A 23,126-nucleotide genomic window follows, 5' to 3' on the forward strand; every position below is an offset into this window, starting at 1 on the left:
GCCCTCCCCTATCCCCCCCCCCCACCGACTCTAACCCCTCTAGCCCCTCTCCTGTCTTAATCCCCTGATTACTACATCATTTTCTTTGGGTCTAATTTAGACTATCGGGCTCCACGGTTTAGTACCTGGACAGCGCTGCTTGGATTGGCAGAGACTATATTGATCCGTGCGAGTGAGGAGGGTGCAGGTGTGACCCAAATAAACGGATTATCTACCCACCTGTTACCAAACTTTTCAAGAAAACGGGCATCTAAGAATAACTGAATAAGAGCGGCGGGCTTGGCTTAAACGTCCACGTGAAGTGTGCAGGGAGATAGCGAATGTAAATTTCCTTCTGATTATCCCAGGCAGTAAGCAATACGTTTCCCATGGAGGGCTCATTTATAATTTAATCCAGGAGCTTGGTGTTTCTAGGCTAACACAGAGAGATTGCCCTTTCAGAGTGGAAACCCCCACCATGAGGCAGGGAAGCAATGCCAGAATAGACCCCATGTAAAAATGATGTGACTGTCTGGACCACCAGCACGAGAGAGATTCACTCCTAGTTTTAGTTATTTCTTCTTCTTGTTTTCTTTTTTTTTCTCCAATAGACGCTAACAACAATAACATTTAGCAATGGTTAAAATATTTTTGCACTTGTTGACTCTCACTAAAAGGCGAAGGCACATGCATGTTTGCGTTCGCGCAGAACGGATCGATGCAATCTAAAGCGCAACAAGACGGGTTTGAGGGAAGAACAAATAGGAGTGGGCGCGCGCACTTCAGTAAACTTTGCTAGGGAAACACGTCTGTCTTGTGATTTGATGTCTTAACTTTTTATATCCTTTGCAGTTATAAGCCATGCTACATTAACATGAGCGGTTGGGACAGAGATGAGAAAGAACAGTCAAAGCCGGGTAGTAATTACAGTCAAAGAAGGGACTGAATGAATTTAATTTACGACCTAACTATGCGTACCCAATTAACTTGCTCTGGAAGCTCTCTGAGTGAATTCAAGGTGTAGGGAGGGATACCACCCACAGAGACCTGGATCCATGCTAGTGCTTGTCATTGTTACATGAAAATGAACTTGTTTTTTTAATCTTTCTTAAAAGATCTAGACACTAAACAGGAATTAAGAAGAAAGCTGATTTTGACGACTTTGGCCGACCGACGGCATAAGCTAACTTACCAACTTTATTGGTTTTAGGGTTTTTTAGTTAGCGAACAATAGTCTGTTGACACATTACACATCCAGCAGTAGCAGCCCGCCTTTGTTTCTTGTCACCCCGTAAATCTAATGCTAACATTTACATATTTTCTTTCGTTCTGTCTTTGCTCTCAGCCAACTCAGAAATAGAAAATACCTGGGTTTTGTGGCCGCTATGTGCAGCAATGTGTACGCTAGTTAGCTAGTTGCCTTTGAAAATGTATAGACTGGACAAGAAAAACAAAACAATACGCTACAAGTCACTCAAGATCTCGCCCCCCTCCCCCAACTAAAGTAAGCTGTAAGTTGGGTACTAATTTTTTGTGGGTCCATCACTTTTTTGTTAACTTTTTTTTAGTAGTAGCAGCTTTAATAGCAACTGTCGTGTGTCACAGAATCTGACCATCCTTTCACTTAGTTTAAAAGAAAAACAGAAAGAAAGAAACACAACTTTGCCCCACTTCAAATCCAGAGACATCACCTTAAAAGATCTATAATAATGACAGGGTCTTTATAGTTTTGAACCCCCTCCCTCTCAAACGGTGAAGGTAAATGACTATGTCCGTGGTGAAAAGGCACAAGGCAGTAATGAGTAATGAAAACAGCCGAGTTAGTGCTGCCATTCAGCAAAGGGCCTGCTGCTGTGGAATGTGAGGCGCCATTCATTCACATGGGTTAAAAATGCATTTCTGCCACCACAAAGCCCTGCCTTGTCCTCATTGTTTCTCGCCACACCAATAAAACACTTCCACATAGTACAGGGACGAGACAAAAAAAAAAAAAATGAAATTGCTAATTTTACTCCTACAGATACAGGAAAAGGAGGGGAGGGGGCTTTTAGAGAGCGTATGAACTTTGCAAAAAAAAAAAAAAAAGTCCAGTCTTTGGAAGAGATAAAGAGTCGCGGCGGACTTGAAAGTTTGATCATGGTAAGCAAGGGGATGGAAAAGTAGTAAGCACACAAGCTACGTAGAGAAGACAAACAGTCCTATTGATGGAAGCCGAACGTGTGCAGCGGTTATTCAGCGTGCGAAAAAACAAACAATGGTAAAAGTGTCACTGAAGTGTCACGTGCGAGTTCTCCAGGGGTGTGTTTGGTGACTTTGAAAATCACATTTTTCTCCACAGACTCAGTCATTTTGCAAACGCTGTGCAGACAGACGCTGTGACTCACTGCGGGGTCAACTGATCCACGATAAGTCACATTTAAACATAGATCATGTTCCTCTTTCGCCTCAACAAGTGACCTAAGTATTTATTTACATGTATGACATAACTCAGGTGGCGTTTCATGTTTGTTACTTTCCTTTCTCTTTAACAGACATCCAGAACATAACAAACAAGTTTCAGTAGAAATCTGCTCTAAAAGCAAGTCATGTGCTTATTCCCTAAATGTGTCTACCTTCAATTTCTTTTCCTGGTACTATTCATGCATTTCAGAACAGGTGGTGCTCTAAAGTGCCATTTATTATCTAACAGTCAATTTGGGGAAGTTAGATCATTTATTGTTGCTGCGCGTCTCTGTGGGGTGTTGTATTCGCCAGTATAACTACAGGGCGAGAGCTGCAGGGTGAAGAAAAAATGTTTAACATAATGTCTGAAATCTGACATGGAGGGTGAGGGGAGACAATGTAATCCTGTCTGCAAAACAACACTCTGTCTCTCTTCCTCCCTCCTCCTCCTTCCCTCCCTCCCTCCCTCCCTCTGCTCTCTATTTCTTTCTCTTTCTGTAAGTGTGCGTGACCTTAAACAGAAGCAAATGCTGTATCTTTCGACAGCTAGAGAAAAAAACCTCACCCCACGGAGAGTCAATCTCAAAGAAGAAGAAGAAGAAGAAGAAGAAGTCATCAAGTCGGAAAAAAGTTGCACCCGACGAACACCATTAGTCTCTTAAAGATAATTGCTGGAATACACTAAATGAATACCGAATGCAACCTCAATGGCAACACCTAAATGACTACACACTTACTCAAGTTACCACGCGCAAGTGAATATTATATAATAGTGTGTGAGCAAACTCTACCAATACAAATCCACCCTTATTTATGCTACTGTTAGGAGCCAAAATTCCACCAGATAAGACAACGCCTAGTCTTTGTTGTCCATCTTTCATAAGATATCTAGACACTTTCCACAAGAGATACAAGTCCTAAACCTTTTTTCATTTAATAGGTTTAGGTTTTATGGCTAACAGTTAGCAAACAATAGTTTGTTTACACATTACATGAAGCAACATTCAATCTGACCGCATTGTTTTGTGCCACCTTAAAACAAAAAATGTAAGGACTTGTTGCTCCGTTTTTACTCTCAACCAATTCGGAAAAAACACCGGCCAGTTGCTAACTTTGTATTCGCAGCCCTTAGCTGGAAAAATAACCTTTGAGACGCAGCTAGAACAGTGAAGAGACCGGGAAACCAAAACAATAAGTTCTCGCACCCAACTTAGCTGAGGGTAAACTGTTAAGCTGGTTGCTGATTTTCATTTGGTTTGTCACCACAGGCAAAACTTCCATATTAAACATTATCAGTTCAAACTTTGTTAACATATACATACATATGGGAGATCTAATATCAACTGTTGTATTACTGGCATCATAAGTTCTTTAAAAAAAAAAAACAGGTTTTGTGGGTAACAGCAAACAATAGTCGGTTTACACATTACACGTCAGATATGAAGCAACATTCAATCCTTAAACAATTTAAGGACTTTACTCTTTGCAACATTTTTTTTAAAAAAAAAACCTCTCAATCAACTCACCAGAGCAGTAAAGAGACCAGAAAACCAAAACAATAAAGTAGTTAAAGCTCTCGCACCCAACTTGTCTGAGGTAAAATGCTAAGCTAGTTGCTAATTTGTCTTTTCATGCAAACATACCATATCACACATTATCAATTGAACTTTTCTTAATATATATATATAGTTTTTGATATAACAGCTTCAGTGTCAAGTGTGAAAAGACAAAACCTAGTCTCTGTTGTTGTTCTCTCTTTCTTTATCAGTGCAATTCCACAAACAAAATGAAGGTGAGCACGCTTTGGCACACGTACGCGCGCACGCACACACATGCGCGCACTCTCTCGCTCTCTCTCTCTCTCTCTCTGCCTCTGCTCTCCGTGCGTTTACATAACTATCTCTTCTGATAACTGCTCCTGGTTGTCCCTGAAGGAGGATCGCTCTCGCTACAATATTCTTTTATTTTATAGCAGTACTAGGCATCTTTTGTGTGTGTGTATTTTTGTTGTTGTTGTTGTTGTTGTATGCCATGGCTACAATTCTACACTCTTGGACCGGTGCTGAGGGTTAGTTGGTGTATAAATGTCTTATGATTCTTTATGACATTGTTATAAATAGATAGATATATATGGCTGTGAAATTCCTTCAGGAACTTCATTTCGTCTTTGATTCGTATCACATGATTGCTCCCTTTCGCCAGGTCCCACTCTCTTATCAAGCATTCCTCAATATGAGCCTTATCTCCACTCCCGCACGTTGTATACTTTTTTTTTTTTTTTTTTTTGCTGCCCGTTTCTTAATCAGTCCCCTACTCTACACCCTTAAAGGAAATGACTAGGTTAAAACTCAGGACTCTTGTAATAGCCAAAGATTGCAGCAGCAGCAACAGCAGCAGCAAAAAAAAAAAAAAAAAAAAGCAGCACTTGGCGAACACGCCCTCAAAATAAGAAACAATAATAATTATACACGGCCACTTCCTTACCAGTTAAAAACACAGTTGAGCTCTCGTTTTAAGAAAAGAAAAAAAAATGGGACCGGTGCAGCTCTCCAGCAGCCAAATGTTAAAGAGTCCAGATCCAGCTAGAGATAGAGAGGAAGGTCCGCTGTGTCTTCCAGTGCTGCGACTGACAACAGCAACCCGCGGATCAACTTTGCTCAAATAAGTGTAGAATGATTATTGTTGTCTCTGGCGAATTCCTATCCCCCTGTGTTGTAGAACAGTACAGGTTCCTCTCTCTCTCTCTCTCTCTCTCTCTCTCTCTCCCTTCGCTGTTTCTATGTCTCTCTTTCTCGTGTCTTGTCGTTTCACTGCTGCTGCCTTCAGGTGGTGTCGGAAATATCGTGGTTCACGGATACGGAGTGGTAAATTTGGGTAATAAGGTGAAGCTTATTTTAGATTGAGCCACAAGTCATCGTATATATTATTTCACAGGGGGAGTTTAGGCGTACATATATAGGTCATGTGAGTTATTAGCCGCGCATTGCCATAGAGGCGATAAGCTGTAATGTGTCGTTAATAGCCAAGTAAGTATGTTGATGATTTGGATTTTTTTTTTTCTAGTAAAAAAATGACAAATATTTGCTAGTGTCTCCGAAATGAGAAGGCATGTTGCATTTGGCTTTTAGTTTCATGAGAATTTGACACTTTCAGATTTGAAGATTATAATCGGCAATGAAACTTTTTTTTTTTTTTTAATAAGCAGATTCCTGCTCTTGTTGCTAATATGTTTAATACGTTTCCATCTAAATATATGTTACACGTGAAATTTTTCGTTTGGAACAGAAGAGAGTTTCTTGTTTGTGTTTTTGTTGTATTAACAATCACGAATGTTGTCCTTTTTTTCCCCACAATGATTGAGACCTATAAGATTTCCCATAATTCATGCACAAACAAATGAAGTGCACTACGTAGCCTATGAATAAAACTCGTGTAAACCCCCTTCCCTCCCTCCCAACATCACCCATGTCACAGCACCAACCCCACGCTATTTCTGACCACATTTGCTATAGCATGGGAACGGCGGAGCTTATGGGAGCACCTGAACGCATCCTGAATGGAAAGAAGCGTGTGTGTGTGTGTGCGCGCGCGTGTACGTGTGTGTGTGTGCGAAACAGCGAGGGCAAGATCGAGGGCGAAAAAAAGGAGAAGCAGAAAGTTTGTCCCCGCGGTATTAGTCAGTGTCACTAAACCTCAGCGCGTGCACGGAGGGCGCACAAATTCCCTTGTCTTTTCGTTTCATTTATATCTCTATCGCTTCCTACCACGAGGAGGAGGAGGAGGAGGAGGAGGAGGATCAGCTGGCGCGTTCACGTGCGCGCGCATTTAATTATAAAGTGTCCGGTGAAGAGGCGACGCCGAACAGTTGTCTCTACCTGGCTCACCGGTGGCCCCGTACATACGTGCGCAATCGGTTCCGTGCGTAAAAAGGACATGTCATGCCGATGGCACCGTATGGGTTCGGGCTCCATACTTACTTTTGCGCACGCACGCACGCGCGCACTCAGTTTGGCACAGTCACCTGTGTGTAGCCTACACAACCCGTCATTACCACGCATTGTCTTGCACTGAGCTCCCCTGCAGTCGCAGCTTAGTCCTATTGTGTCCCTTTAAAATAACAGTAAGCTCACATCCTGTAGGTGCATCATCATGTAAAGGGGGAAAAAAAGTTACAAGCAATGACCCCCCCCCCCCCCACCACCACCAACGCACACACGCAACACACGATTGACCCCCCCACACACCCTCCCTCGCCACATGTTTCCGCCCCCCCCCCAACGCGCACGCTCACACGCACCGCATGCAGATTCCGTGAGCTTGAGCAGGCGCAGAGATTGAAAGAACAAGAAATGCGACACACCAGAGAGCTTCCAGCGGTTTCAGATCCTCATGTGAGTGAGCAGAAGAGCCACCGTTCCGGCTGCTGGCACCTGTGCCTTGCTCAGTGGCAGTTGTGCCATGTCTATTATGTAGGACACCACTTCCTAATATGGATACACCCCCCACCCCCCACCCCCATCCTCCTCCTCCTCCTCCTTTACCCCTCCCTAACGTCCACCTCCACCCTGTATGCCTGTCTCCGTGTGAATAAAACATTGTTTTCCAACCTTTGGATGTTTCCTGCGCCTAGATGCCTTTTTTTTTTTTTAGTTTTTTTTTTAGTTTTTTTTTTATTTTTGCTAACAACTCTGTAAGTGCCCTCTATCCGTGATGAAGTATGTTGTCCAAACATTACTCAAGGAAGAGATGAGTGTGTATGGAGAGCTGGTGGAAACTTTGCACTGATGTCGGTGAAGGACATCAGTCCTTTGTGCTCCTTTTATCCCAACACTTTTAAACCGAAAACCACAAGTTTAGTCCGCTTTTTTAAGGTTGATATAAGTATGATGACTTACAGACATGACAAGGCTATTAATCCGATTGGCAGCCACAAGTCATAGAGAGTCTATGTAAAGTGAAAATGATCAATACATTCCTACATTCTCCTGTCTGCTGCCGCATGTAATGATCACCGACAGAACGTCATACATGATATATATTCTTCTAATCCAACAACACACCATTGCCAGTGTGTAACCTATTTATAAACCAAGATCAGACAATCGCCTTCCACCTACAGCCAATTCAAAACACACAGGGTTGTTCACTACAGTATGTGTGTGTGTGTGTATAAAAGAGAAGGAAACAGGAGATCTGCGTACCTGCTTTATCCAAAGACTAATCCAGGGTGACTTCAAGAAGCATAGACAATCCTAAAGGTGAAAGCATGCTCTTTGCAGTGTATGCTGAAGTGCATGATTGAGTAGGTCGAGTCCACTCGGTCTTGTGGAGGGGGCGTGGCGATTATCCCTCATCCGTTTTTTGCCCCACGTCACGTGTACGTTTCGCTTTAATATCAAATAAATAAATCCGCTCGCGTTTGCGCGAAACACGCCGACCCCCCGCCGCGAAGACGCGTTTCGCTTCGTCCCCGTTTGAGCGATTTTGGTAATTTCCTGGCACCCCTTTTCCGCAGCCGAATGGTTTCTCCCACATTAAATGGAACTGTCTGCTATTGTCCCATCAGCGAAAAGTTGTTGATACTGCTAAGGACTCAAAAAAAGTGCTTCAAGAGTGCGATATGTCTTACTTAGCGACTTATTCAGAAAAAAAAAAACGTGACGCAGAGGTACAAAATTATATAATGATGTAATTTGAATTTTTGCCAAACCCGTGTCATTGTATTGACAGTTGAATGCATCCCCTCGATGCCCCCTATTGAAGAACAGGAACAGATGTTTCTTAGAAGAAAAAAAAAAAAAACTGTTTAAATCTAAAGTGACATATAATTTGATTTCAGTAAACACAATTCTAAGAAAACATGGCTCAGTTAAAATCTGAAAAACTTCTCTGTTTAAGTCCAGGAAAACTTCCTACCTCCGTTGCCATACATGTTACATACACTGATGCATTGTTACACTAGTCTGCCAGAATACTGTCTCCTTCATTGGTTGCAAAACATTTATTTATGTATTTATTTATTTATTCATCCATGCGGAAAAGTATGATACATTAGTTTTGCTTTTACTTTTCATTTTAAGACGGCAAAATAAAATGAAGGCGGCGTCTTTCGCCGTTTTCACGTCGCAAGAATGCATGACTAAAGTCTGCTTTATTTTCTGTCGAGCAGGTTTTCAAGTCCTGTTCCACGCATCCGCACAGATATGACGGACAGAGTGGCCCGGAAATGACCAGAGGTCAACCTGTGCCCGACAGTTTACATTTAAAAACATTACTGTTACAGTTACTGTCACAACTCACAATGGTTGCTGCTAGTTGTATCTCTAATACAGCTTCAGCTTTATTTTTTAATATTAGGCTAAATAATAATAATAATAATAATAACAATAAAGGGATTAATTATGTTTTTTTGACACACCCAGGAGATGTGTGCCTCCCTTGCTTGACTGGAAAGTCTAGAAAAGCATGAAAAATGATTGTGATCATCCAAAGGCGCGGAAAATTGTGGTTATTCAGCTCCAATGAATGTGGCTAATCAGTATGTCTCGTGTTGTACTGGGATACTCGTCATGTATCAGATGTGATGCTACACAGATCTACTAGTGCTGCAGATGCAGTGTACTCCGGCTCATCGTACGCTGAAGTCATGTGTAATAACTGTCACTCCGCTGCTGTTGTTGTTGTTGTTGTTGTGGGTGTTGTGCGGAGGTCAGGCTTGTTTGCTCAGCACCATGTTGCTGACTGCTGATGTACCAGTGACTTAAGACACACGGACATCTAATCAGCGGCAGGGCCTTGAATTTAAACGGCCGGCGCTGTGCTTTGTATACACAGTTCCCGGAGCTCCACGGGGACATTTACATGCACAGATACTAAAATACACACACACAGGCCCGTCCGTATTGATCGACGTGTGTCATCAGGGCCGAAATGCGCCGCCCGCCTCCTCCGAAAACAAGCCGGGGCCAAACTCCAGTGTCCGGAGGAGCGTCGACATGAAGACAATTGTCATTATGTCCTTGATGAAACGCGATCTGCTCGGCTACACATAGGAAACACACACCTGAGAACATTCTGATAGCCCCTAGAGCACAGACGCACACATGCACAGGTCTACCAAATTGCACTGCGGCATTCTTGAAATGTGATCCACTTGCTCACATAACGCACACATGTGCACTCACACCAATACACGTTCACGTATGTGGACTTCCTCTCACGCAAGATGCATGTGAAAACAAAATGCAACGTGGCTTTTAAAATATCAAATTCAGTGCTGTGGAGATGTCTTCCTACCCACACACACACTCACACACACAGTGTCATTACTGACGTTCATTATTACATGCGTGAAATAAATCTACTCTAAAGGGTGTACACACACACATTAGTGATACACACAATGAACTGAGCCTCCCTTCTCTCTCTCTCTCTCTCTCTCGTTCTCCCTGTAGTGTGTGAGTCACTGTTCAGATACTTCCTGTTATAAGAGAGCCGTCTTTAAAACAGCCTCCCTTTCTCTCCATTCCTGCTTTCCCAGTTGAAGGGAATGTCAGGCAAAACATACACCAAGGTGTCCTCACTGTGTCTTTCTCTCTCTCTCTCTCCCTCCTCTGTCTCCCTCTCCCCATTTCTCTGTGAACCAGTCTGCAGGAGAGAGGCTTCTATTTCGTTTGTTGAACGCCCTTGCGCCTGCACCCACTCAGCAATTTGAAACATACCTCGGTGAACCTTAACCTTTTTTTTTTTTTTTTTTTTTTTTTAAAAGAAAAAAAAAGAGGGGCTTGGAAATTCTCCTGCTGCGCTGGTGGAGCATGCAGATAAACAACGCGTGCGTGCATTTGCAGACGACTGCATGCACAGCTGCTTGTGCATGCGTGGCAGACACACACACCTCAGGGCGGCTCTTATAATAGCTACCCCTGGTATCAACACAATGATGTTCGGTGTTCCAGCCGACACTGATTTGCCTTACTGCGCGTGGTGTCGGTGCCGATTTGTGTGACCTGGCTGCAGTTTTAATTGCACCGGAATTGACACGAATAGAAAAGAATATATATTAATGGCATTTATATGAGAAAGCCAATTTAAGTTAAGCAGTAGTACGGGACTGGGGCTCCTCATTTAATCAACTTAACATGTGACACATATTTTTTGGGTGGATGGGGGTTTTTTTGACCCGCTTTTTCTTTCTAAAGTTGTTCCCCTCTTGTCTTAAAACGGCATCAGTGTCCACCACCAGAATATGCCGCTATGGCAAGCCTTCTCCGGTGACTGACACCTTCAGCCCCCTTGTGCTCAATTAGCTTGTAGTGCATTAGCGACCGCATGCTAATTGTCAGCTGGCAAAGGAGTGCAAGGAGAACCCTCAAGGAGATACCTCGGGGAGTGCTGGGGGTGGGGGGGTGCGGGTGGTGGTGTGTGTGTGTGTATGTGTGTGTGTGTGTGCTTTGTTGCCTAACCAGCCCACGAGCACATACAGTATCTCCGAGCAGCAGGAGGAAGCCCACCTCTTGCCATGCAGTCTGAAATATTTATGGGATATATCACATTCCCTCTTTTGAATTAGACAAATACACTCCTTGTTTTTTTTGTTTTTTTTTTTGTTCTTTTTCTGGTCTCTGATGCCACGCCTCAGTCACTTCAGCTAAACAGAAGAGAGGCACAACCTAAATGTACTCTCTAGAGAAATGCAAATCATCATTCGACAGCTTTTTTGCCCACATTTATTTCTTCTTTGGTGTCGTATCAATAGAGGCGAAGGCTTCCCATAATGCCTGTGTGTGGTTTTGAATTAAAGAAGGCTACAGTACAGTGTGCTCTCTTACTTCTTCATTGCTACTACTGTACAAGAGGAAGTGCTGCTCCCTCAACTCTCACTCTTTCGCTCTCTCGTTCTCTATCTTGTTGACTCGATCTCAAAGAGCTTTTGGATCTCATCTATTTCCTGGTTGCACTCCTCCCCTCCCCTTGTTTTTTTTTTTTTTGAAAACGTTCACATCCCTCTCATTTCACCCCAGCTCCCCTCTCTCTCTCTCTCTCTCTCTCTCTCTCTCTCTCTCTCTCTCTCTCTCTCTCGATCCCTCCTCTTTTCTTTCGGTTGTCCACTTTTCCTGTCCAACTTATCAAATTCCATAGGGTGGGGAGGGGAAGTGAGGGTGGATCCACCCACATGAGTGATCATTCATTGCTATTTTAGCAGCGCAGTTCTCAGCTGGGGCCACAACATCCACCTGCAAAAAAAAAAAAAAAAAAAAAGAGAGAGCGAGAGAGAGAGAAAGAAATGCTCCCAGTGCAACACAGATCTTGTTGCATCACTGGATCAGCACAAATGTAAGAGCATAAAAACGGCAATACGTCACGCCGCAAACATCGTTAAAGCATGCTTATCAAAGCTAATTTGCCAGCAGTAGCAGCGGTAGCAGCAGTAGAGGGGATAAAGATAAAGGTGGACGGCTGACTCCTGTTGTTGTTGTTAGTTCAGGGTGGGTGCAGAGTGTATCTCTGTGTCACGCAGGGAGGGGTTGTTGAAAAGTCCTCTCGGTATAAAGGGAAGGTGACTGATTGAGGAGTCCCAGGTTGTGTTCTGTTGCTAATGTAGTTATGTGGCGTAATCGTGCAATAATAACATCATAATCCCATCTGGAATGAGAAACTGTGGACTGTTTGCCACAGTGATTGAGACCATTTCCTGTATGTGTGTGTCAGTGGCAGTGCATTTTAAGCAGCAGTGACTGCATGAGCCAGCCTGATGGATACAGGATCACACTGCAGCGCTGACATTGTCTTCAGTCCTCCTCCTCCTCCTCCTCTTCTTCCTCCCCCTCCTCCTCCTCCTCCTCCTTCACCCTCCCCAACTGTCTGCCTGCCTCTCAGCAGAATTATCACTCTAAAAAAAACACACACATGCACACACACGAGTCCTGAACACACGCACAGCTGCAGATGCGGGGCCGAGTGCAGCCTCGCATTCGCTGCAAGAACGCATACAGTATGTGCACATTGCACACACGTTGATGATAAAGCTGGTGACCAAAAGTGTGCTGGCACGCACTCACATGGTAGGTACATATTCCCTACAGCCAAAAAAACTCTTGCTCACCTCTCCCTGCATACAGCACCCACAAACCCCCCCTCCCCAACCATTCATAGGCGGCCATGCATGTTCAGACACAAGGTGCCAGGAGAGCAAACAATAAGACAAAAACAGCCATGATGGATATCACGGCGTGGAATTTCATCATTAGCTCTTATGACATTCTCCGCAGAGCCCACATGAGGATCCCATGTCTGACTTGCACAAGGCAGACAGGAAGTGAGGGCAGGAAGCCGTCGTCGCCGCCAACAGGCGCGAATGGTTTGCTTTACTGTGATGGTGACGGCCCAAAATATTAGCCACAAGTAGCCCCTTAATCCAAACACAGAAGGCGAATCTGTCAGCACCTCAGGTTCTAAAGAAACATAGAGAAAGGGAAGGGTGTTGGTTCGTTTGTGCGAAAGGTGAATCTCAGGTTGGGGCAGGTGGATTGTGTGGAAAAGGTGAATAAAGCTTGTGCGTGTTGAGTGTGTCGCATCTTCGCATCTGAACCTAATCCTGTGCTCACACGGCAATTTGAAGCCACCACTACTGTGCTTTGTTTTGTTTTTTAATTTTGCAGAGGTTTCAAGTGGTTTTTAGTAACATCTAACTAATACGTGAAGTTGATCGGTGCTTAAATATGAATCTAATCTTTTCTTTTTGTTGTTAAATCCAATTTGCACCCGACGCGCATCCTCAATGACACCTTGCGTTGAAACCTGTCGTAATAATAGCATGGGGTTTTGTTTGTGCGATGATGCTGTAATTAACACGCCGGCCCGGACGTGTTGCCTCTTTGACATTGTGTCTGACATTGAATTGCGGTGGTAGACAAGCGCTCAGAGGCATGTGATGAGTATGCCGGCGAGAGGCTAGAGTCTAGACTCCAGGCGACACACCATATGATATTGATTATCTTTTGTTTGGCTATCTCTGCAGCTCCTTGCCCTAAAGGACTTAACTCACATTATTGTCTGGCATGAGGCTCTATTATTTCTGTTTAGCAGGCTCTCCAACCGGCAGTAAATGCGCCGCTGTTGAAAGGTGTGAGATCGCGTAACGAGGCTGCGGAACGTTTCACCTGCATTCATTGTTTTTTTTGGCTAAGTTACAGAACAGGACAGTTATATTTCTATATTATTATTTAAAGACCTACTTCTTCCTACTTATGTCTTATCAACCGTATAATGATCTTAGAAGGTGAGCTGGCTATGTGACTGCTAGAGGTTACAGAAAGCAAACTGTTTAGGGGTTTAAATTAAGTTGTTTCCTGATGGTCTAGGTTTTTTTTCTTTGAAATCCATCCGTGTGGTATACATTTATTAAGAAAATGTGCAAAGTAACCTTTCTTAAGTTGTTGAAAATTGCTGAATTAGCCTCGGCTGTGATACAGACATAAAGCCCTTCAATAAAAGTGAGTACCAAATATGGAAAAAGCAAAAGAGCTGCTTGAAAAGTTAGAGGAAAAAAATAATTTCAGTAAAAAAAACAAACAAACAAAAATGCAGTGATTTACAAAAACATTCCCAAGATACTTCAAATTCCAGGAGACATAGTTGGCAGCACCATACACAAGCCTAACCTTAATTGAGGAGTATAAGCTAACTTTCTTTTTTGTGGGGATAAAGAGCAAGATTTCTCCAGTCAGAGGAAAACAGCTCCATAGAAAGACACTTGTGTTGCTGTCAAAGACCCCCAAGAGGACCAGGGATTTAAATAAAGCACCGGCAGCACAGGAACCAAAACATATAGAAGGGTTTTCTGCAAAAGGAATGAGCTAAATTTCCTAGAAAGGCATGAGAAACTGATAGAAACATACCTCACTGCATGTTCCCAAAAATCACTTGGACAGGTTTAATTAGACTGTCTGTGACTGTTTGCTGCATGTATTTACATTGTGAGTCTTATATCACATATGGGTTGTTTGGTCTGGTACCTGCTGCACAGTGAAACACGTGTAAGTTAGTTTCTAAGGCAGACAAAGAGAATTGCTGCACCTCTGTCCCTTAAAGTTGTTTTCTTGCAAGATTTTCTTTCCTTTGCTCGCTGTTTTTAACATATTGTGTAATGCGAAAGTTCAACAAGTTGCAGAAACTTGTTGATTCGACGCCCATCAAGGCTGTGGTACTTTATTTGTACGTTTTTTTTGTCATGATGTGATGCGGCAGAGGCGGAAGTGGCACGAAGACCAGTGCTTTCAGGTGACCCATTTTCTATTAAATACTCTGTGGTGGTGATGGCCGAGGTCAGACAAATATTAATGGAAGCTTTTTGCATTTATTAGGCTAAATTTTCTAGAACGTTTCTATAACCAGAAATTAAAGTAACAACCCTACAGTAGCTCTAGCCGCACAGCTTTTAGAGATATTATGACAGTTATTATTTCTTATAGACGACAATGTTAGAGATTCAAGGTGACATAAAAAGGAAGAAAAAAAAAGGCCAAGTCCCCACGGATGTAAAACTGATGACTTCTTGGAACACATTCAAAGTACTCTACTTTTAAGGTTAGGCTTAAGACTTTCCTTTTGGATAAAGCTTATAGTTAGGGCTGGACTGAACTATCCCTTAGTTATGCTGCAATGGGCTTAGGCTGCTTGGGCACGATGCACTGAGCACATGTCCTCTACTCTCTTCTCTCTCACACAGAGCTCCTATCCTCTAATCTCATTTCTCTGGCACCGAGCTCCTATCCTCTAACTTCTTTTCTATGGCACTGAGCTCCTATCCTACAATGTCTTTTCTCTGGCACCGAGCTCCTATCCTCTAACTTCTTTTCTCTGGCACCGAGCTCCTATCCTCTAACTTCTTTTCTCTGGCACCGAGCTCCTATCCTCTAATTTCTTATCTAATTTCTTTTCTATTACTAGCGTGTTAACTGCTGTGTGTCCCTCTCTCCCCCTCCCCTGCCCAGTCTTCATCACCTGCAGTTATCCAAGCCTACCTCAATGAGCAATTCTCCAACCATATTCAGTCTATTCAATCATGAACAAATTCAAGAGACTCACCATGTCACTACTTTGTGAATTTATCACTCAGCTCTACAGGAAACCTGATTCCAGCTGTCACATATTTCCTGCATTGCAGACACTTCTAAAATCTGAAGCAGCACTATAGCTATCTGCAGCCTACTCACACGCTCACTCAACTCCTCCAACATTTACTTTTTTTTAATTTTATTATTATTTTATTTTATAATTTATTTTATTTATTTTTTTAGTTTCTTTTGTCTATCTTATTCTGTTGTTTTGTATCTTTTTGTATCTTGCACTGTTGTTCCCTGCCCCACTGTAACACCCTAATTTCCCCACGGGGATAAATAAAGTCTTATCTTATCTTATCTTATCTTATCTTATCTTATCTTATCTTATCTTAATGTTGGGGTGGTCAGATTGTAAAACGTCTGAGGCTATCTCAGCACATGTTCCTGCAAATGACTGGGATTAAAAGCCATTTTATAACAGCAGACTTGTATATTGAAACTCTTCATTAATTATTCACATAACTAGAGCTGATGGCTTATCAGAAAATGGGAAAACCATGAGCCTTTATTAATGGATTGCATCAATGGATTGCTGCCACGTCAGAAAAAGAAAAACGGAACAGTATCATGTTAAAGCTCTCGTTATAACAAGATGTTCTTTTTAGTTATAACGCGATATTTTCATACGGTGAAATGTTTCACATTATAACATTAGGATTTTGTATATTTGTACAAGTGTAATAAGGGGGAAGTTCTTGCTATAACATGTAAGTATCACGTTATAACATAAAAAAAAAATATCTTGTTATAAGAAGAAACTTTTCACATAACATCATACTGATGCAGTTTTCTTTTTTCTGGTGCACCACCATAACTTATGTATAAAGAATGAATGGAAAAAAATAATAATCTAACAATGATAAAGCATTACAACTTAAAACCTTTATAAGGGGGGCCTTGTTAGTATTGACAAAATGTAACAGAATCAAAAACAAAGCCAAAATCTATTGAATAAAATAAACACCAAAATCTCTTGAATAAAATAAACATCCTCCTCACTGATTCATCTTTAAATGTGTTTCTGAGAATGCGTGCTGTACTGTGGCGTCTGGGCTGTAGTTACGTCCTTGTGTCGTGGAATATATACTTTCCCGGTATCTGCCTCCTTGTGCTTGCTGCAGATGCAGGAGTGAAATGTGTTAAAGCGAGCCCTCTTCCTGCAGGATCGAGGGGCACGTGTGTGCAACCTGGGACTCCAGCCAAAGTCTGCAGCAGGTGGTGTCAGTTATTAGTTCTCCTCTGGATGAACGGGTTAATCACCTGTTGTTGGTCAGAGACCTGCACAGAAACCCTGGCTCTTCATTCTTCTATTGTACATTCACCATCCTCCAATGTAAAAACTAATATATTAGAATTTACAGCAGTTTTATGGTGGATACAAAACTATGGTCAAAAGGGTGTGAGTATAGTAAGTACATTTATTGTACTATACTATACTATACTGTACTCTGTACTATACTGTTGTGCAGTTTTTGAACATTTGACCTCTACCTGATTAAATCCATTTTATGTTGCATTCATTAGGGTTTTACTCGTGAACTCATAGGGGAAACTACAGAAATCACTAAAGCAGATCAAAGCAATGATTTCCAACTTTTCGGGCTTGGGTTCTACAACAAATTCATGAATAAATCTGAAACAAAGCTAAAACAAAGACAGCTGGACTTGTTTGAGTATTTTTGGCAACTTTTCACCACTCATCCAAGTGGTTTCTTCCGTTCTAAAGCACTCAAGTGGAGTAAAGAAGGGCGGAGGGCCTCAAGAAAATCTACGTACGTCTTTTTTTTAGACGTACAATCACCTGGATGTCACACAGTATACTTGAGAAATATTCCCTCTATGAATCAAAAATCCAATATTTCATAAATAAAGATATAAGATGAGGACGGATATAAAATAATAATAAAAAACTGCCCGGAGATAAGAAAAAAAAAAGTCTGAAAAATTAAACCAGTGAGGTAGAAAATGAATCACCTCACGACCTCTCACATTTATCTTGTGACCCGTCGGAGGGGACGTCCTCAGGCTGAGCCCCCCCTGCCGCCCCACCACCACCACCGGCCATGTAGCCGACTGAGCCAGAAGATAAACTAGCTCCACCTCCAGCTGCAGCATTAAAATACTACCCTCAGTCTAATGGCTTCCCATTTTGCATGTTAATACATATAAGCCAACAAGTATTTCTGCTTTTAATACTTTGAGTACACTTAGTAATGAAGTAATTTTACTAGAACTGTCTTTGGAATATTTACCTGCAGTGGAAAATGTATGAACGTTCACCACAAAGTTGACGCACGTCTGCAACTGTGAAACTTCAAAAATTTTCCACAACACACAAAACACACATAACAGGCGGCTTGTGTTACCCTCCACTTATCTTGATCTTGCTAATTATATCCAAGGTGCTTAGGTGTGTGTGTGTGTGTTTGACTTTCCTACTTATGCCACAGACAGCTGTTGTTTGTATTGCCCCCAAGTGCTCAAACCGACTTCGTAATTAGCACTATCTAGTTTTTTTTTAGTTTTTTTTTTTTTTACTTTACTCAAGTGATGAGTGTGCGTGGCGGGGATGAAGCCCCGCAAACCCCCACCCTGCAACGCCACCACCAACAACAGCAGCAGCACCGTCCCACTTCACAGCACCCTACCCCCAATCCTTTTTACTGCAGAGCAGGGCCCGGATCACCCACACACACCCGCATACACACACACACACAGCTCCAGCCGGTGACAATAGCTCCAACACAGAAGCCATGTTCAAAACAGCTGACAGAAACCTGCCACTTTAAAGTCGTCAGGTTTAGTTTTTTCCAAAAGAAGCAAAGATCATATTGGTAAAAGTTTGTGCGGGATCACACCAAAGACTGTTTAGCAAATTCTAGAGGTAGATGCTTGAACCTGTTGCCTTAGGTGGCAAACTTTAAACAACAAATTAAAGTCAAATTAAAGGCACAAGCACAAAAATCACGTAATCAAAGATACACCCGAGTGTTTTGCATTATCTTGACTTCTTAAATATGCAAAGTAAACACTGAAAAACCACACAGGCCTCATATAGGAAGGCCTCGTGCGACCTTTTTTTTTTAACCAAGAGGGGGGATGGGTGGCTTTTAGATTGTCCCTCCTCCCTCTTCCTCTGTCTTTTTTTTTTTTCCTTCCCTCTCATCTTTGTTCAAGGGCTGCCCGGCTCAAACGAGCGGCTGCTGCAACGCTGAGCAGTGAGACGCGAGTCAAAAAAAAAAAACAAGCCGCCGTGATGCTGGCGTTGACTGGGAGCCTGTGCCCTCGCTCGAGATACTTGTACGCTGTTGATGTTGCTGTTGTTGCTGTTGCTGTCGTTGCGCGGTAGTTCTAGGTGGTGTGTGTGCGTGAGAAAGCGAGAAAAATATGTGTGTGCATGTGGGAATGAGTGGGTGTGGTGTCATGGGAGTTGAAGCAAAGTGGAAAGGGATAGAAGAGAAAAACGCACTCATTTCACTCAGGCATATTTGGAATATCTAGATAAATGTCAAAAGAAAAACATGTGCTCATTCGTTTTACATTCTTAATTTCTTAAATCCTCCTGCAGCCTCAATAATAAACCCATCATCTCCTTCTTTCCGACCCCTTCATCACCATACTGCCGGTGGTGGCTCTGGTGTACATCCTGGTTTAATGACCGCTGATGACGCACAAACACAACTTGCAGCTCCATCTATATGCTGCGGTTAGGCAGGGACGCACAAAGCTCCCCTCTGAAGAACTCTCTCTGTCCGTCTCCCTCACAAAGCCCTAATGCCTCTCATTTGTAAATCACTTAAAAGCATGACAAATGTGCATTGGGAAGTTTCAGAGCGTCGTCCCCCCCTCCTCGCCTTGAGAGCGCTTGCAAGTCTCTCATTCACACCCGCCGCTCTGATACACACCCCGCATTGTGCTAGCGCAGGCATATAGCTTGGCGCTACACGCATGGTCATTGTGGCTTAATTGGTATCCGCTTGAAAAACCGGGAAGAAATATTTACTGTAATGAAAAGGCGATTTGCGGCGCGCACGGGCCTTATCTTTGTTAGTCGCCTCGGCTTGTAATGACAAAATGATGGAGACAGGTCGGCGCGATTTGGCCCGATTACGCTCGGCGTTTCTAGCCGCCCGAACGGAAAGCAGTTCTGTGGTTGCGAAATGATTTGAGAGCGGAGAGAATGCTACACTGAAATCCAAAAACAAAGGAGTCTTGTCCCGCAACACTAATCCTGGAGGAACATTTCTGCCATAGACTGAGAATTACTGTGTTTTTCAATCATGTGATGGGCCATCAAGCGGGGGGCTTTACAGCATTTTATTGTGTGTTGGGGTCTGAATGTAATCTAAGCTGATGGGCAGGGGCTTGGAATTTATATTGCCTGTATTTTACTATTTAGGCTGTGAATGAAACTTATTGCACTCCGGCATGTTAACACATCATCTTATTTGTACAAATTGTAGGGCTACAGAGAAGGATCACAGCTTTGCTCATAACCCACCCCTTTGAGAGGGTCAGTAAGGGGTCACCTGGAGAAATATGTTACATTAAGTAGATTATCTCTCACCGCAGTCAGCAAATTGGAGTGTTCTCTATATATATGTGTGTGTGTGTGTGTGTGTATAAAAAAGCAGATATGTAAAAATAACGCAAGGTCAAGGTCTTAACATTTCTAAAGACTCTCTCTTCACAGCCACACAGCAGTATAATCATAACAACGCAATGTAAAATAGTAAACTTTTGTGGTTTAGGAGTTGAAACATATACCGTATACGTGCTCACTTGCCACTTTGCCACATTAGGAACACTAGTGAGAACAAATACCTTACAATCCAGTAGTCCTTCACTAAATCTTCCTTCACGACCGTTCTAACGTTCAGTTTATGTCGAAATACTGTAGCATCAGAGAGGTGGTAATTAAGCTGTATGATCACTCTGCAAGATGTAGTAGTTTGCGGCGCTGTTAAACTGGATTGAATTAAACACTGAAGCGTTTCTGTTATTTAGCATAGCCCGCGGACTAAAATGGGGCTGTTAAAATAACAGAAACATGTGTTGTACATCACAATCAGGGGTCGCGTTAACAGAATATTTTCCATCATTTTGACAGATTGCAATTCACACCCTTGACCACTTGGTGGCGAGTGACATTATTAATTGGCATTTGTCTCTAAGTGCAGTTTGCATTCCAAACATCGCGCAACTTTTGTCAGTGCACGATTTCCTGGTACACCGATTACACTGATGCACAAGTCAGAGCTCCGGTAACCATAGACACATATACAATATATATGTATGTATGCACCAAAATGGAGGAATCAGATGAAAGCGTGTTGCTAGGACTGATATTTTACAAAACTACCTGATGGAAGCCTTGATAAAAGCGGAGTTTTGTGCAAATTGTGCAAAAAAAATAAAAAATAAAAATGCCACTGAAGCACTTCAGCCCTCCGGTGCCATCTAAGAGCTGGTAGCCTAGTAGTCCCGGTCCGAGTACGGACAAGACGTGTCGGCAGCCCAAACTGACAACAACCTCTGATCACATTCATTCATTCATTCATCTTCTGTACCCGCTTATTCCTGTTAAGGGTCGCGGGGCCTCTGATCACAATGCAATTCTATTGTACTATAAACCATAGCATTTTTCTGTGTACTGCTGTGTATATCCAGTTATTAGCCGTGACACTTATGACAAATATGTGAATACAAATCTCTTCATCTGATTGTAATTGAATTCTGGCACTGGCTTCTCGTCTCTTGTTGTCGCAAATTCAAAACCTCTGAAAACAGATTATTTAAATTGTTACACTTGGTGAGGTGCATTCAATATGAAAAGTATAAACTTTGTCCTAACGGATGACATTTACTCAAGCCAACTGCAGTACTTTCCGTACAGTGTGGACCTTTTGTCTCCCCTTTGTGCCAGTGAGAATAATCACACAAATGCTGTATTATGCATGCATACAATCTACATTCCCTTCTCTTCTGTCTTCTCTGACGTTAAAAGCCACAGCAATAGTAAACTGTGTTGTGTTGCCCTCACCATTGATTGCTTTCCTTTTAGACTGTAATCCGTCCTCTGAACTCTGACTTTCATTTTTATTGTTCTTAGAAGCTTCCTTGATCCTATTTCATCATATCTGTGTCATATCTGCCAGATATATTGAAATTCATAGAACCGTAGTTACATTCGTAACTATCGTCGTCATTCTTTTTTTTGTCTACCCCGTCTCCATCACTACAGTTGCTTCCCTGTTCAGCTCTGACAAACAATCATCGGCGAATGACGTAAAACACATTGCTGTGCCCTGTTGTGGGAATGTTGCCACAGACACTTGAGCTTAAACTCCAGCATGCTACAAAACAGATATTTGTTAAGGCCTGATGAGCTTAATCACCGTTGACTGAGCATGTTTGGCAAGGGTTTGACGGTAACGAACGTTTATTTATATGTAAAAGAACCTGCCCTGTAGCTTTACTGGATGCTTCTAAAGCTATCATTTTACATATGAAGGAATGTCTGTCGCATTCAAACCCTTTTTTGAATTGTGACCTTTTTAATTACAGATGTTGTCTGGTTGCAGTTCCTTGTTTGAGATTTTGGTTGTTTCATTTGACCTCCAAACCTCTGAGATGATTTCATTTAATAATTATTTGAGATCTTTTACATCAAAAAAAGACAAAAAAGATTAGTGTAAATTTCTAAAAAATAAAATGCAATTTCAGAATTTCCTTTTCCCTGCACAATTAATCATCTCCTGACTCCTTAGCTTCATCTTGAGAACCTTCATAGCGGCCTGAGTCTTAGTTTCACAACTGTGGGACTAAAGCTATGTATACCGATCAGCCACAACATTAAAACCACTGACAGGAGAAGCAAATAACATTGACCATCTTGTGACAAGACAGCGTTCTGCTGGGAAACCTTTGGACCTGGCATTCGTGTGGATGTTACTTAGACATGTAGCACCCATCTAGATCAGACCAGGGGCCCCCACCACGATGCAGCCTGACACAGACACACACACAAAAATGGTTTAGGAACAACTAAAAAAAAACAACATGAAGAACAGCACACGGTGTTGACCTGGCCTCCAAATTCACTAGATCCCAAACTGATCAAGTATCTGGATAGGCCCCACCCCTCAAATCATAGGACCCAAAGGTCCCCACTAACAACATTCTGTTGCCAGACACCACAGGACACCCTGAGAAGGCCCATGTCCACTTTCTGATGATTCCGAGCTGTTTTTGAGGCACAAGGGAAACCTACACAATATTAGGAAGGTGGCCATAATGTTATGCCTGATCGCTGTATGTAGTAGATAATCCTGGCTTCACCTGAATTAGCTATGACAATACTTGTCAGTACAGCTGCATCAGTACTGGTATTCTGGTAATATTTCAGATTCATATCAGCTGCAGATCCAGTTTATCCTCCAAGTTAACGATGGCATTTTACATAAAAAGTCCTGATACTTTTAACAAACAAGTTATACTTGCTCAAGGTCCTGGGGGGAAGAGGGATTCGGTTTTGAGAAGTGTTTTACCAGACAGGCAAATTTAATCATGTTGTGACATGTG

At 42.4% G+C, this 23,126-nt stretch overlaps 1 protein-coding gene across 3 annotated transcripts in view; it reads right to left on the reverse strand.

Moving 5' to 3' along the window:
• The window catches only part of znf516 (zinc finger protein 516), a 43,798-nt gene extending 36,153 nt beyond the window's left edge, over positions 1-7,645 (reverse strand). For 2 of the 3 annotated variants that reach the window (XM_084557558.1, XM_084557556.1), the window contains exon 1: positions 4,906-5,318. The gene's annotated coding sequence lies outside the window, so the exon portion shown is untranslated. Of the gene's footprint in view, positions 1-4,905; positions 5,319-7,622 lie in introns of those variants that run through there. The other variant, XM_084557557.1, reaches the window with a different exon arrangement.
• Between the last annotated feature and the right edge of the window lie 15,481 nt (positions 7,646-23,126).

This window comes from Chelon labrosus, assembly GCF_963514085.1.
Source record: "Chelon labrosus genome assembly, chromosome: 12".
NCBI classification, from domain to species: domain Eukaryota; kingdom Metazoa; phylum Chordata; class Actinopteri; order Mugiliformes; family Mugilidae; genus Chelon; species Chelon labrosus.